The following is a 14,759-nucleotide window of genomic DNA, read 5'->3' as shown; positions in this document are numbered from 1 at the left end:
ATGGTAAATGCATGCCCAAATCTGGGCCCAAAATTACATGTACATTTTCCTGTGTCTCTTACTACACAAGTGAAAAATTCAGTGTGCTTGAAGTGTGGGTAATTAGCTCATAACCAGGTTTGTCACCTGAATGGATTTTCCTCCTGCTTTGAAGCCTAATATTGTGTTCCCTACTTATCTACCAACAGTTCAGATTTTCCTTGATGTTTCTGATTTGTGCGTGTAAAGGAGATTTATTAACCTTGCTTGTCTTGAGTCATAAAATATAAAATACAATAAAAACACAGTGACTTATTGTGAAATGATACATTTTTATCTTTGATGTACCACAAAGGCTGAATAAATAGAGCTTTTTAAAAAAAATGGATAACATAAAAAACAGGAAACGCCAAATGATGTGGAAACAGTGTTGCATATTAACAGTCAGTCATTTTGGCCTGTTTCTTGGGTGGTATACAATGCTTCTGTTAGTTTTACAATTTAACTTCCTTCAGTAAGTCCCTTGACAAGGGTGCTCTTGAAGTATTCCATCTTTTAGTAATGCATTGTTTGGCACAGAAAAGTAAAATATATGAGCTTTGAAATGGACCAAAAATGTAATATTGTCAATAGTGACACAAGCTCTTAGCTGCATTATTGTGAGGTAATGCAGCAATATAATGCAAGTTACTTGCCATTTATTTCCTATAGTTTCTAATGGAATTTCTAGTCACTACACCATAAGTACTGCAGAAGGAATATCATACGATATTCAGAAAGGTCAAGCTAATGGGGCACTAGGAATGTGAGGGATGGTGATAGATAACTGAATTTCTTAGTTGTGTAGGGAAACTGAAGCAAGTTCCTAGGCATGAGCTGTTTATATGCTGCTTGTGCCTTGGCTATCTCTATTAAATGAGTTCACAAATAGTCCATGTTTTTCTCAAGTTAATCTTAGTGTGTATCTGACATCCTCCTATCAGATCATCCACAGATGTACCCAATGTCTTTCAGTGCTGTTTTATGTCTGTGTTTAGGGGTCATTTGAAGTCTCTACAAGATTAGTAATAAGCATTAGTAATTAGAATTAAAGTCCTATTCTCCTGAATACATTAGATGAGATCAATTTCTTCACAGACTGACAAATGGAAACTATACAGAGGCTTTTAAACTATCATTTCAACCAGTGGTTATAACTTACTAGCCATGGCAATCTTTCAGTAGCATTCATTTAATTGGCTCGTATGGGTAGCAGCCAATAAAAGTGCTTGATGTTGTAAATGGCTTCTCTGTGCTTTTGCATAATTGGTTTCTCATTTCTCTCAACTCACAGGCTTCTCAACCTGGGTTTTTTGTGTTTGTGTGTGTGTGTGTTTTCATCTTGCCAATTAAAGCTCTGCCCCCTTGAACCTGAGTTTCCTTTCCCTCATTCTAAACCAGCATCTGTTTTTTGACAATTATCGTTTGACTCAAAATGCCAATCAGCTGTGATTGATCACATTTGCAGACTACAGCCTGCAAGCTGAATCTGTGCTCACATGCATGTGCCATTGTGATTAATGAACATAAATCAGAGGTGACAATTCACGGTTGCTGCTGGAAGGGAAACAGTTATTGAAAATGCAGCATGTTAGTAAGCTTCAGCTTTCTTCCCTTCTAGTACAATTACATTGGAAAAAAATGCTCGTGCCCCTCAGTGAGCCTTGCGATTATCATTTGAGAGTATTCAAAATATGGACAAAACACATATGCCCTCAGTCCCTTTTTAGCATCTTTATAGTTGCAACACATATTAGATTGCTACATGGTAATGCAGCTTAAACATTACATTATCTGAAGCACTATTTACATATGTTTATATTACTGTGAAGAGTTCTTATAAAATACTTCAAAAAGGAGGCTTTGTAAACTTGATAGTAAGCTGGTTTTCATCGGTGTTGAAGACTCTGGGAAATGTAAGGTCAGATGAATTCTCACCACTCTTCTGTCAAACCTGTAATCTGAGTAGATGTACCATTTATCTCCCATAATCAAAATAGTGGGGCGTAATCCTATTTTGTTTGTAAGAAGGGACTCTTTTGGGGTTCTCCCTCACCCATCCTCCTGGCAGGTATTAAACATGGAATAATGGAAAGGCAAAATTAAGGCAAAATTGTTCCAAGAGTTTGTAGGCTAAAAGGCTACTGTAATTTATTGCCACTTTTTTCATCTGAGCTTCCTCAGTACAACTCTTTTAGCTAAGAATTTAAGCTCATTACCCTATGGAGAGAGTTTGTTTCCTGACAATGTGTAACACAACTTGCAATGTATACTGTTAATAGACGTGCATTCTTCATGAGCTATGTTTAGGGTAAAGACATACGAAACGTAATTGACAAATAGCATGTATTGATTTTGGAACTGACCTGATTGACATACTAGAAAAAATAACCAATTTGCCAATAATAGGCCATTCATCTAACAAAATTAGTGTTAAATCTTTGCTGCTACTTATAAGTGCTTTACAGAGGTCACTGCTTTATCTAAGTGCCTCTTAGAGAAGATCACTTACAAAAATCTACGCATACCCTTATCACCCATATGCACAGCACGCTTTGTAAACATGCTGAAGCAATGCACAGTATGAGAACAAGTATAGTGTAAAATATCATACATCCAGCATAAAAAATTATCATTGAGTACTTGTATCACTCTCGTGGAAATATTTATTTTCACATTTCCAACATCAAAAATACATTAGCTATTAGAAAACTTCTGGAGATATTCTGCCTCCACTTTACATTAACTTCAAATGGTTTTTATTTGAAAAGGTGGGGTTTGTCAGTTTAAATATTTTAATTTTTTGATAAAATAAAAAAAATGTGGGTAAGGATAGGAGGAGATCTAAAAAGTAAATTACAGTTCAGTACATAACAACTAAATATGACACAATTTAACATAAGGACAACTGCACATTAGAAGAACCCATTAGGAATAGAGAATAGTGACCACTCTAGAATGTACCAGTCATGGAGATCTAAAAGTAAGGACCCTGTCTCTGTGATATTTCCAGTCATTGCTGGGTTATCTTTCCCAGTGTATTCGTTTTATTGTCTTGTGCAAGTCTGTGATGTTCAATGGTTTGCTAATTCAAAGTTATATTGAATTATTCCTTTTGGTGCTCCTGAGACGATTAATTTATTTTAGCCCTTGCAGAATAAATATCCTCTGATTTCTAGGATTGTCGTTATTGGAAAAATACATTTGACCTCTAGAATTACCTCCATTGTTCGTTTTAGAATAGTGCCACAATAAAGGTTGTAAGTTTCTTTTCTTAAACAAAAGGTTAGAGAAAGGCAGTGGTGGTTTGTAATCCTGAAGAGGGGCATGATTTTCACTCCCCAGAGGGTACGTCTATACTAGTGGCTATACACATGTTCATGCCCATGGTTGGGCCATAACCCTTCTATTGTGCACATCTAAACTCCAGAACTAGAGGGCGGGTAAACAAGCACGCCTGAGGAGTGTAGGTAGGTTCACACCTGAGGCTGTGGTACGGTCCCGTGCCAGTTTGCTGTGTGGACTGGGGTAAAGAGTGTGTACCAGGTCTTGAATTTCAATAGTCTTCCACTCTCATTCCCACAATGCACTGAACCCTTTTCTTTCTGACCCTTAGCCAATCTACAAAGATCCCTGGCTCCACGTTTTCACCAGTAGTAGCATGCCGCTACACTCTTTAGATCATTGCAGGTGCACATGGATCATGCTCCGAGAGCAGCAGCCTATCTGCCGACCACACTCAGGTGCTGATCAATGTTTGGTCAGAGTGCGCCATCCTCCATGACTTTGCCTGGAGTGGCAGGAGCATACACCTGTACCAGGAAATTTCATGAAGGCTAGAGCAGTCAGTGGGCAGTTGGCAGACTGTGGCCCAGGGCAGGGAATGCATCAAGCACAGGAGGCATAAGACTCCAATAGTCGCTTTTGATGGGTGGGTGGGGGAGTTTGTCATTCAGTCCCCTTCTACAAGGAGCTTGACCAGATGCTGTCAAGGGTTCCCAGTGTAGAGCATGAAGTGGCTCATGGCCCCTTCCCCAAACCTGCTGGCCTCATTGTCTGATGAGATGCTGATCAGTGTCAGGGCAGAGAGGTAGCAAGGATGCCCAGGAAGACCTGGAGGATAAGGAACATGTAATTCTGCACCTCTACCCTGACAAGCTGGTTGGGGAAGAGCCCCCTAACTAAACTGAGGAGGACCCCAAGCCACATCAGGAATCCACAGCTGAGGCTGGTAAATTAGAGTGGAATTCCACCTTCCCCACCAATATCCCCACTTACTCTAGTGCTAGATTTCTAATTTTAAGATCCAGGGCATTTGAAGTACTGTGCACTGATTTTTCCTCCCAGGATTATATGCCATACATTGCTATGTCTCTGTGTGTTTAAGCTGCAGTGCTGAAGCCACAGCATTGTCATGTCCCATCCCCTTATCAAATTCCTCCAACTTCCGCCCCGCCAGCTAATCCCTGTTCTGCTCTATCCAGAGATGGTCCCTGAGCAAGACACAGCTATAAATCAATGATTTTATTTATTTCTGTTAGGCATTTGGCTAAAGCTATATCTTAAAAACAGATTATTAATCAGAAATCGTATTTCCCCTGTGTCTATGTATTTCTTGGCCAACAGTCGGGCAGTGATGGTCCTGGGACTGTGTGGACCAAGGGAAGGGAGAGGGTGGGTGAGAAAGATCTTGGTTGGGAATGGGACAATTGTAGGAAAGATACAGCTGGTTGTCTAAAAGTAACAGCTGTCTTTTGTCCCTGAATTAAACCCCCAGTCTTACCATTCCCTTACAATCAGGACCTGTGCAGAACTGGTGGGGAGGGAGATCAGGGAAGTTTGTGGTGGAGTGGAGTTTGTTCTGGGAGGGAGAAGGAAACAGAACACACTTGTAGAACACTTTGGTTTTCTGAGGAAAAGTTACTCACGGCAGTCCTTTCTCCCTTGGAAAATTACAACATTTTTATCATCCCTGTCCCTGTTGCGTGGCCTCTCCCTGCACTTAGCATTGCTGCACAAGCCCAGGGAAACGGGGGTAAGAGAAGCAGCTGGTCTGGTGGTTGGATAAACACAGTCCAGTGTCCCTTTGCAGTGGTGCTGATCTGAAACGTCAGGAAATCAAATGAAGTTTGTTAGTGTCTCTTTCCATGTCCGTTTCACTGTTGTTAAGGTATTGGAGCAGGATGTTCTGGTGATCGCAGGATTTTCTGGTGGGTGAGTGGTGTTTGTGGTTTGTATTTCCCTTGGCACAGAAATGCCGTGTACTAGCTGAGATTATAGTCAATTTCCAGTTGAATTGCCTCTCTCTCCTGTAAGCATATTTCAGAAAATGTCTGATGCAGCAGGAACTCTAGCTGGATTTTGAGGTTCAACAAAACCTTGGTCCGCTTTCCTAGGTGACTAAACCCCTCCATTCAGCGATATGTGGAGGGGTGACCGTTAGCAGAAACATCTGACTGGTCTAGATTGAGGGATTTCCCCTACAGGACTGAAAAGCCACCTCTCTTTTCCATTCTGTGGAACTGTTATGTTCTCTGAATGCTGGCCAGCCTTTAAAGAAGAAAGTGCAATGTGGTAATGTAGCCCCCGGAAGGAACTGCCCCTTCCACTCCGAAGCACTCTATTAACATTTTAAATTATTAAAAGCATTAGCATGAATATCTTACCATTAGTAGTCTGTGCTCCTTCTTCATGGACTGCAAAAGTTGTCTGAGTCCCAAGAATAGTCTAACAGCCGCATTCCTGGAATGCTGAAAATTGTGGCCTTCTGCAACAATGGTTATAGGGAGGGATGGGGATAGTGCAGTTAGTGTTATGTGCTTACAGAAAGCAGCAGAGTTCTTCAATACAGAAGAGGTTTAGATAGCTTAACTTGCATGCAGAAAATTGCAACACAGTTCCGGTGACAATACAGGCAATGACAGCCTCTGCTACTACCTTTGCTTACTACCCGCCCCAAACTTGACCGTACATGGGATTAGTGCACTAGAACAGTCGCTAAGTGCAGTTAGCACCTCTGACAATGAACAGTTTTTTTAAAAAAAGAATGGCTGTAATTTAGGGTGACCAGATGTTCCGATTTTATAGGGACAGTCCCGACATTTGGGGCTTATTTTTACATAGGTGCCTGTGACCCCCCACCCTCTGTCCTGATTTTTCACACTTGCTGTCTGGTCACCCTACTGTAATTCCACCACCCTCCACCAGCAAACATTGATGAGGTGATTAAGAGAGATCAAACGCTCCTGATAACAGAGGTTTGTAAACAAGTGTGAATAGTGAAGACAAAAGTATTGTGCAATGCCACCCTCCACTGCACAAAGGCAACTCTAAGGCAGTGGTTCCCAAACTGAGGTTTGTGAACCGCTGGGGGGTCGCGAAATATTACAGGGGATTCTCGGGAAAAAAATTCCATAATGGCGGACAGAGCTGGCCAGCAGCCCGGAGCAGGGCTGCCCAGAGGATTCAGGGGGCCTGGGGCAAAGCAATTTCGGGGGCCCCTTCCATAAAAAAAGTTGCAATACTATAGAATACTATATTCTCGTGGGGGCCACTGCGGGGCCTGGGGCAAATTTTCCCACTTGCCCCCACCCCCTCTCTGGGCAGCCCTGGCCCAGAGCCCTTGGACTTCCAAGTGCTAAGCAGATCAAAGCAAGGATATCTATCACACTGAGGAGATTTAAACTTCAAGACTCCTTATAAGAAATGGAAAGGGAGGTGGATATTTTTTGCTGTTTTTAAAATTAAATAGGCAGTTAGTATTGTTTTTTTCCCCCAATTATTATGAAGAACAAGTTTAAGCTTTGTTGTAATGTGCATTGTCTGCCTGGACTGCTCAAGACCTGAATGCTTGTGTAGGAGGAACTCTTTGAGTTGGTTGGCTTCTTAAATACCTTCATGATGTTTCACATCTGATACTCCTTGATGAAACATAGGAGCCTTGTCTTATAACAGGCTTATTCAAAGTGATACAAGCTACGAAAGTGAGATCTTGGAAGAGTGTTGCCATTTTCATAATGTAATAAAAATACTGTTATGATAAATAATAATAAATAGTGTGTAATATGCATGTCATAAAAACAAATTTTATATTTCCCAGATCACTGCTTTTATAATTTATACTCAGATAAAGGAAAAAATCCCTGGAAATATTCATTTTTAGGAGGGAGTTTGCGAGACTTGACATTTTAGTGAAAGGGGTTCACAGGTTGTTGAAGTCTGGGAGCCACTGCTCTAAGGTAATAAACCAGTGAACATGCCCTGTTATAATTATCTTTAATGTGTGCAGTGTGACAAGAACGAATGGCTGATGAGCTTCAGCTAGAGGAGAACTAAACTATCACAAAGCTATGTATCCCCATGTGCCAATCTTGCCTCCTGTGCTTTGCCAGCTGCTGTGAAGGTGTCTCTTGGTATAGGCAGATGTCATTCTCTGCCACCCTGCTGTACACTTACAGCAAGATGCGTGCACTTACAGCATCCATGATTTGCCTTGCCCACCGGGAACTAGGACCAGTGTGCATGTGGGTGGGATCCGGCTGCCAGTACAGCGTTTGTAAACCAGACTTGTCCTTAGGATGGAAGAATCCCTCTTACCTTTACAAACATAGAGAGTGTGCAGTGGTGAGAATTATATGAATGTCTGGATGCCAATGTGGCAAATGCCAAGTGCATAGGCAGGGCCAATGAGATTTCAGTCTCCCAAACATATACTCCATGACCATTCTGCAGCTACTTAGCTTGTAACTGAATTCCCTTTTTCAAGAGCCATTGATGTTGGGGTATGGTTTCATGAGCCAAGTTAGGAGTGGGTAGGCGAGGTCCCCCAAAGTAACATTCTACAGAACAATACATTTCTGGGGAATAAAGTCCCTTCTACGCCCTTCAAATACAACCCTGAACTTATCAACACCTTGGTGTCATGAACTTTTCCAGTGCTTTGTATTCATGAATTTACCTCTGTGGCCCACCAAGCCTTGCAGACTGAATGAACAGTAACCATTTTGGTTCACATACTCACTTGCCCCTTGTGGTGGGCAAAGTATTGGGCCATGTGTGCCATCAGTGGTCCCTGCAGAGTTTGGAAACACCATCCTCTGAAATCCAGCTGTTACTTCTGGAACGCTTGTTATGACAGAGACTTGTGGGTAGGTCAGTGTTAATTGCCTCACAAACTTGCACAAGCATGACCCTGACAGCATGTTTCCTTAAGTGGTTTGCGTAAAACCAATAGCTGTCTAGTGTTGCCAGCTTCCACAGGACAATAGCTATCCACTTCTGCACCAGAATGGCTTCACTGAATCAAGTGTTCTGGCAAGCTCCTCACACAGCTCCATCAAGGTCTGTTTCCTCATTCAGAAGTTCTGCAGCCACTGCATTCCAGGTTTCCACCATACTGTCTGATTCTCCTGAACCAGAAGCGACGGTCCATCCCAGGCCATATCTGTACCGTGTAAGCAGGGGCGGCTCTAGGAATTTTGCCGCCCCAAGCAGTGCAGGCAGACTGCCTTCTGCGGCTTGCCTGCAGATGGTCCACTGGTCCCGCGGCTTCGGCGGACCTCCCGCAAGCTGCGGGACCAGCGGACCCTCCGCAGGCAAGGCGCGGAGGGCAGCCTGCCTGCCACCCTCGTGGTGCCGGTAGAGCGCCCCCTGCGGCTTGCTGCCCCAAGCACGTGCTTGGCGTGCTCGGGCCAGGAGCCGCCCCTCCGTGTAAGCCAAATGAATTGGCAGTAACCCTCAAGGTCAGGTGTCTTCGCCATGTCAGCAAGTTCTGACCAAATTCCATCTAGCATCTCACCGATTGCCTGCTCCAGAGCATAACTGTTTTGTTCCACAACAAGGAGCAGGAGTAGAACCAGATTATCATCCCCTTGTTCCCTGTTTTCCACCAAGTTCAGCAAGGAATAATTGTAAGGGGCGATGTGATCAGGAACTGCCAGTGGCAACTATGTGAAGATGCAGGACAGTACTGACAACACACAGCAAAGCAGTTCCTAGAATGTCTCCCTGTGATGCACAGAACCCTGGGATACCATCCCTGAAATGGTAGTGCTAACGACACGTAACGTCAGCAGCAGTGTGTCCTTCCAGCACTGCCTAATGTGGACACTGTGCATGGGTATGGCGACCATATGTAAGCATGTAAATGGTCCTTTACTTGAATATGGACATAGCCAATGTAGACATAGCTGTAGTAGGAGGTAATGCTCAGGCGGGCCATAAGCTATAGGTAGAGGGGGAGAAAAACTCAGGGACTATGGCTGAGATTTCAAAAGCTGTCTAGAGAATTTAGGCTCCTATTTTCCATTAAGTTTAATGGCTGCTGTGTGTCTGAATCTGCGGTGCTGTGTTGAGAGTCTCAATCCTAGGTTTATGGACTGTTAAGGAGGGGATGGGTCTGGTGAAGTAGAGCTCTGCTGCACTCAAGTGCATGGTGGACTCTTCCTCTCAAAGTCCCTAAAACAACAGCTAAAACACTGGTGAGCATATTATTTAAAACTGTTACAAATATTAACATTCCATGGACAATCAAGGAAGTAGCATGCCAAGTTTTATATATACAACATTCTAAATTAAAACATAGTATTTTGATACTTGGTATGTTTTAAATTTCCTTGAATACTCTTATTCAGTGGGCTCCAGAGGCCAAATTTAGCAAGCAGTGCTTTAATGGAACCACTATTGCCATTTATTAACCTTTTGAATCCTTCTGAGTGTACAGTATGGGTTCATACAGACATTCTGTATCAAATAGCCTTTGTGGAAATAAGCTGTACAGCATGGCCTCCTTCAGATTATTATTAGCTTGTGAGACAGATGGTCTTGCTTGGAATGCAAGGGGTAGGAAATTCAGCAGTTTCACATAAATCACTTCTTGGGAGTGTGATACACACATTATTGTTGTGATTTAGGGTGATCACTTCACTCTTGAGTGACAGAGTGAAGCGTGGGCTGCCCTAATGAGTAAAGTTACAGCTGGTATTTCCCTCAGCAGGTGATCTGTTTTTATACTGAACATATCTCTGGTGTGTTTCATTATTGCTTTGAGTTTTATCCACTGGGGAATTTTGTTTTCGTTGTGATGCTCTTTGTGATAGGTGTCTTTTCTGCAGAAAGCTGTTGGATTACTAATTACATTACTAATTACTACTTTGACGTGCAGTTTGAATTAACACTGGCAGATACGAATGAGCTTGTGACTTATAAAATATTTGTGTAAAAGATGCATACATTCATTGAAAAAATATGGTTAATCAACTCGCTATGTAAAGAAAAATGAGTTTAATTTGATGTCTTGCACTTAACTTTTGTGTTGGAGCTATCAATATGAATAGCCCCAAGTGGCATTCTTCCCTTTGAGCCAGTATTAACCCAACCAGTGGCAGGGTACAATGCAGTGTTGGACCTGTTATCTTTCAGATTAAATGTAAAACTGAGACCTTTGACCCCTTGTGGTAATTAAAAACCCATAGCAACTTTCACAAGATCAGGGGTGTTATCCCAAGTGAACTGGCTAAATTCCAACTTAGGTAATTACACTCTGCCTAGCTGCATGCCTCCAGTAGTTTCAATATATATTCTTTGCTTTCTGACATAAACTATGTTGTGTTACTATTTGTTGCAGCTACCACATTCTACTGAGAGCTGGCTACCTTTCAAACTGGATAGGAAGTGATCAATGTGCACTGTTCTATTTAAGTAGGTCTGTAAAGTGGATTGGGATTCTTCATGTCAGGCAATATATAAATGGTTAATGTTGTTTTTTTTCTTTCATTACATTACATGGGAGAATATCTATTTACAGATACACTCCATTGCCATTTATGGCACATTTTTCTGGGTATGTTCTAGTGTTCTAAGAAGTCGTAGAAATTCTGACATCATATCTCCAGTAAAACAAAATATGTAGTCATTATGATTTTACCCCTTTCAGAATCTTTCTTAATTATAAAGCACTACAAATGTTCGGCGACTCAACTGACCATTCTAATGCCACTTTGTTCTTTACTTGACATGTTCCCTCATTAATTGATAATAGGTTGTTCCATTGTTATTGCAATAGATTATCTTCTGTTCATTTTTTTTAATGTAACTATTTTTGTAATGAGGAAAATGCAATGCTGTGATTCCATAAAATACATAGGATGTGCATCTGTTTCTTACCCACCTACTACAGATTTATTAAGAGTTTGTATTAAACAGAATTGTTCACTTTTGCTTCTTACTCTTCTTTGTCTCACTTAGACAACACTCTAGCCCTCAGGTACCTCAGGATAAGCATACTTGTCCTGAGAATGCCACACTGAGAAAGAAGCAGAGTCCCTCTCATTCTTCTCCAGAGCAAGAGCCTCACTTTCCTACACAGACCTGTTCCTCCTTTTTTGAATGACCCACACACCTTCCTGACCCATCTATTACTCCTTTGAACAGTAGGAGAGGACCTTAACTTTGGACTTGTCTATGTGAGGAAATTTACTCGTCCTACTGTTATAGTTATACTGGTATAACTCCCCATGTGAGCAGTCTGATTCTGGTGTAACAGTGCCTTCTTCTGAATTCAAAGCAAGTGGTATAACTCCCACTGAGACATGTCTTCCTAGTCCTGATGAAGGTGTGGTTTGACATTGAGGGGGAGGCAGGACATGTCAGCTACCTATAGTAGGGCGTCTGAGGGAACCAGGGATATTCCTGACAGAGAAGAGTCAGGTTGGCACTGGCTCTTTGCAAGAATCCTGACCCCTCCCATATCTCCCAGTTAGCCAGGGATCCTCACTTCCCAAAGTGTATCCTCACCCTAACCCTCCAGCAGCTCAGCTGTAAACTGACCAGTTCAAAGGGTAAGCACCATAGATTAGCCAGTTTCCCAAGGGGAATTATGGATAGAGGTCTGTTAGATGCACACATTGGAGGAGAATTTTACTGGAAACTTTTGTGATTCACAAACTGGAAACTAAACTCTCTAAGATTAAAAAATGATAAAGGTTCTGAAACCTGTATGATCCATGTCAGACTTCATTGGAGAGGTCTCTTACTCTTCTTCTGATAGTATTGTCAACCTTAAGCATTCAAAAAATCATGAGTCAAGCCCCAGAAAATGATGAGATTGGCTTAAAATACTGTGGAATTTTTTTTAAAGAACCACAACATTTTGCTTTTGGGTGCTCTCAAGACTTATTTTCAAGCTTTTCTCTGCAGTGATATCTGCTAGAAATTTACTTTTTTTTAAATGAAAGTTGAGGTACTCATGTAATCTGATTCCAGTAGCTGGTGATTTTAGAAAAAAAACAAATACCATGAGAGTTGGGATAAAATAACAAGAGTTGATGACACTGTTGTGAAACCATAAGAATATTTTCGGAAATTATCATTTCAACATACTTGTCATTTGGCTGACATTAGAGAGTAGGCCTCATTAACTAATATTGAAAACCAACAAATCTCATGAAAAGTATTACACATTTATTTTATAAACTTTACCAGATGGTACTGAAATTGTTTCTATTTAATAAGAAACAAACTTTTACTTAAAAAAAGCATTATGCAGGCATGAAGTCTTGTCAATTTTATCAATTTTAAATGAGATTATTATAAAAAAATAAGTTATAATAAGGATAATATTTATATTAAATAATGCATATAACGGGAAATGTACTTTCATGCTGTATATGGTATATGTCTCAGATGTTCTGTGCTATAAATGCACAAATTTATGTATACTTTTATAACGTATAATTCATGATACACTATTTTAAAAATATATATATATATGCCCAAAAATGGGCATGGCAGAAGAAGCCTATTTTACTGTAAAGTCTGTGGAATGGCTGTGCCTCTAATCACTCAAAACTTCCAGTAGGTTCACACAGCAGTATTACCCCCATGCCTTGGTATAGGAAATGAACTCATGACCCTTAGATGCAGAGACAAGTGATACCAGCCACTCATGAGAACCTCTAGGGCTGAAACTTCTCTGCTTGTGTTTGCAACAACCCACATGTTTACCACCAGGTGGCAGAATATCCCAGCCTAACTAGTAAAGTTTCATATTAGAAGTAGCTTAGGCTGTGTAGTTGATTGCATTATATTTTGATTTATTATTTATGGTAATGAAAGAATGCTCTCAATAGCATGTGTATAAATTTGTGTAAGCATGTGTGCATATAAGTCTATATTTTATTCCTGCAGGCTTGTAGCTGTGAAATGTTTGTTAAGATTGAGTTAATTTTTTTGAGTATCATAACCCTAAAACCTTTATTCATAGGCCAGGTAAGGCACTCCGAGCCAGATGGTGAGCTTTTTTGCATTGTCCTCATTGTCACCTCAGCCTTACTTATAGGTTAAGTATGCTCTGAACAGGTGGATGGATAATTGACTTGCCATGCTCGTCAGTGCTGTGCCAAATTGCACATGATGGTTTTGTGATGTAAGGAGGTCCTGCTATTAGGGACTTAACTGTGACTTCAAAACAAACGAAGGTTATAGAGCAGCACAAGTTGTGATCCCTAAGGTCACATGCCAGGGCTTCATCCACTCCTAGAGATCTGGACAGGAAACATTATTTAAAGGAAATAAATCTCCCCTTTAAAGATTAGCAACTCATTGAATGCAAAATACAAAACCCTGTTTATATAGGTTGGGATTATATTATTTTTAGAAATTATGTAAAATAAAAGGATATTAGACATTTTAGTCTGCTGGTAGGATTTTAAGGCAAACAACCTTCCATCTGATGCAAAAGCCAATTATGTTAATGGTCTCATAGATCTAAAAGCTATGGCCATATGTCAGTATAGCTCTTTCACATACAATATTTTTTCACAGATAAAAGGGCTCACCTCTCTCATGCTATATTTGCACTACAAATTAAAATAGTGTTTTTTATGTTGCATAAGATATTTCAGTCAATGTTACCATGAACAAATTCTAAGTTTTTAAAGATAAAAATCAGTAGCTGGATGAGTACACTCAATTTTTCTGGCTACAAGTGTAGTAGCCAACATCAGAAAGCCAAAACCAGTGTAAAATATAGTGATTAGTAAGGTCTCTGCCTTCCATAAAGGAAAGTAATCTATAGACTCTTTATGATTTGAAAGGGCTGATATTTTTCTGCCAGGTTTAGAAACTGTGTGTGTTCTAATAAAGGTATATTACAGTGTTCTACGTGAATGGTGGAAACCACTAAAAATGTAGAATGCTGCAGTATGGGGAGCACTGAGGATGTTAGATCAGGTCTAGGCTACTATGAAAAGATATAATGGCCTCAGCAGACATTTTTAATAAACATTTGCTCATATCTTCATGTTTAACACTGACCGCCCTTCAACAAACAATTGAACAATTTTTGTGGAAGATTAACATGAATTGTCCTAATCAGGATTAAGGAGCAGTGGAGGACCGTGTAGAGGAACTTGGGCTGTGTACGTTTGCATTATGTCTAACTGAGCGTGCCAATCTCTAAACTTTACTATTTTTAAAAAAAAGATCACCATAAAATCACCAGGGGGAGGAAGAAAGGAGGAAATAGAGCATTGTCAATGTGTGTGAAAATTCCACACCATCTCTCTCCAACCCTGAACGTATTCATAGTTGTGTTGCCCACCAGCACCTGAGTTGTGATTCACAATACAAATGAGTATAATAGAAGAGCTTCAGAAATTAGACTTGCTGCACCTTGTTCAAAGAGACAAGATTCATTTTAGACAGCCTTGCTGTTAGCTGTGAGAGCTCCCTGTGCATTTGGA

At 40.8% G+C, this 14,759-nt stretch overlaps 1 protein-coding gene across 5 annotated transcripts in view; it reads left to right on the top strand.

Moving 5' to 3' along the window:
* Positions 1–14,759, top strand: part of PDZRN4 (PDZ domain containing ring finger 4) — a 389,321-nt gene that overhangs the window by 93,067 nt on the left and 281,495 nt on the right. The gene's annotated exons all lie outside the window — the stretch shown is intronic.

Source organism: Mauremys reevesii, linkage group 1 (genome assembly GCF_016161935.1).
Source record: "Mauremys reevesii isolate NIE-2019 linkage group 1, ASM1616193v1, whole genome shotgun sequence".
In the NCBI taxonomy this organism is placed as follows: domain Eukaryota; kingdom Metazoa; phylum Chordata; order Testudines; family Geoemydidae; genus Mauremys; species Mauremys reevesii.
This window is presented reverse-complemented; position numbering and strand designations above follow the sequence as displayed.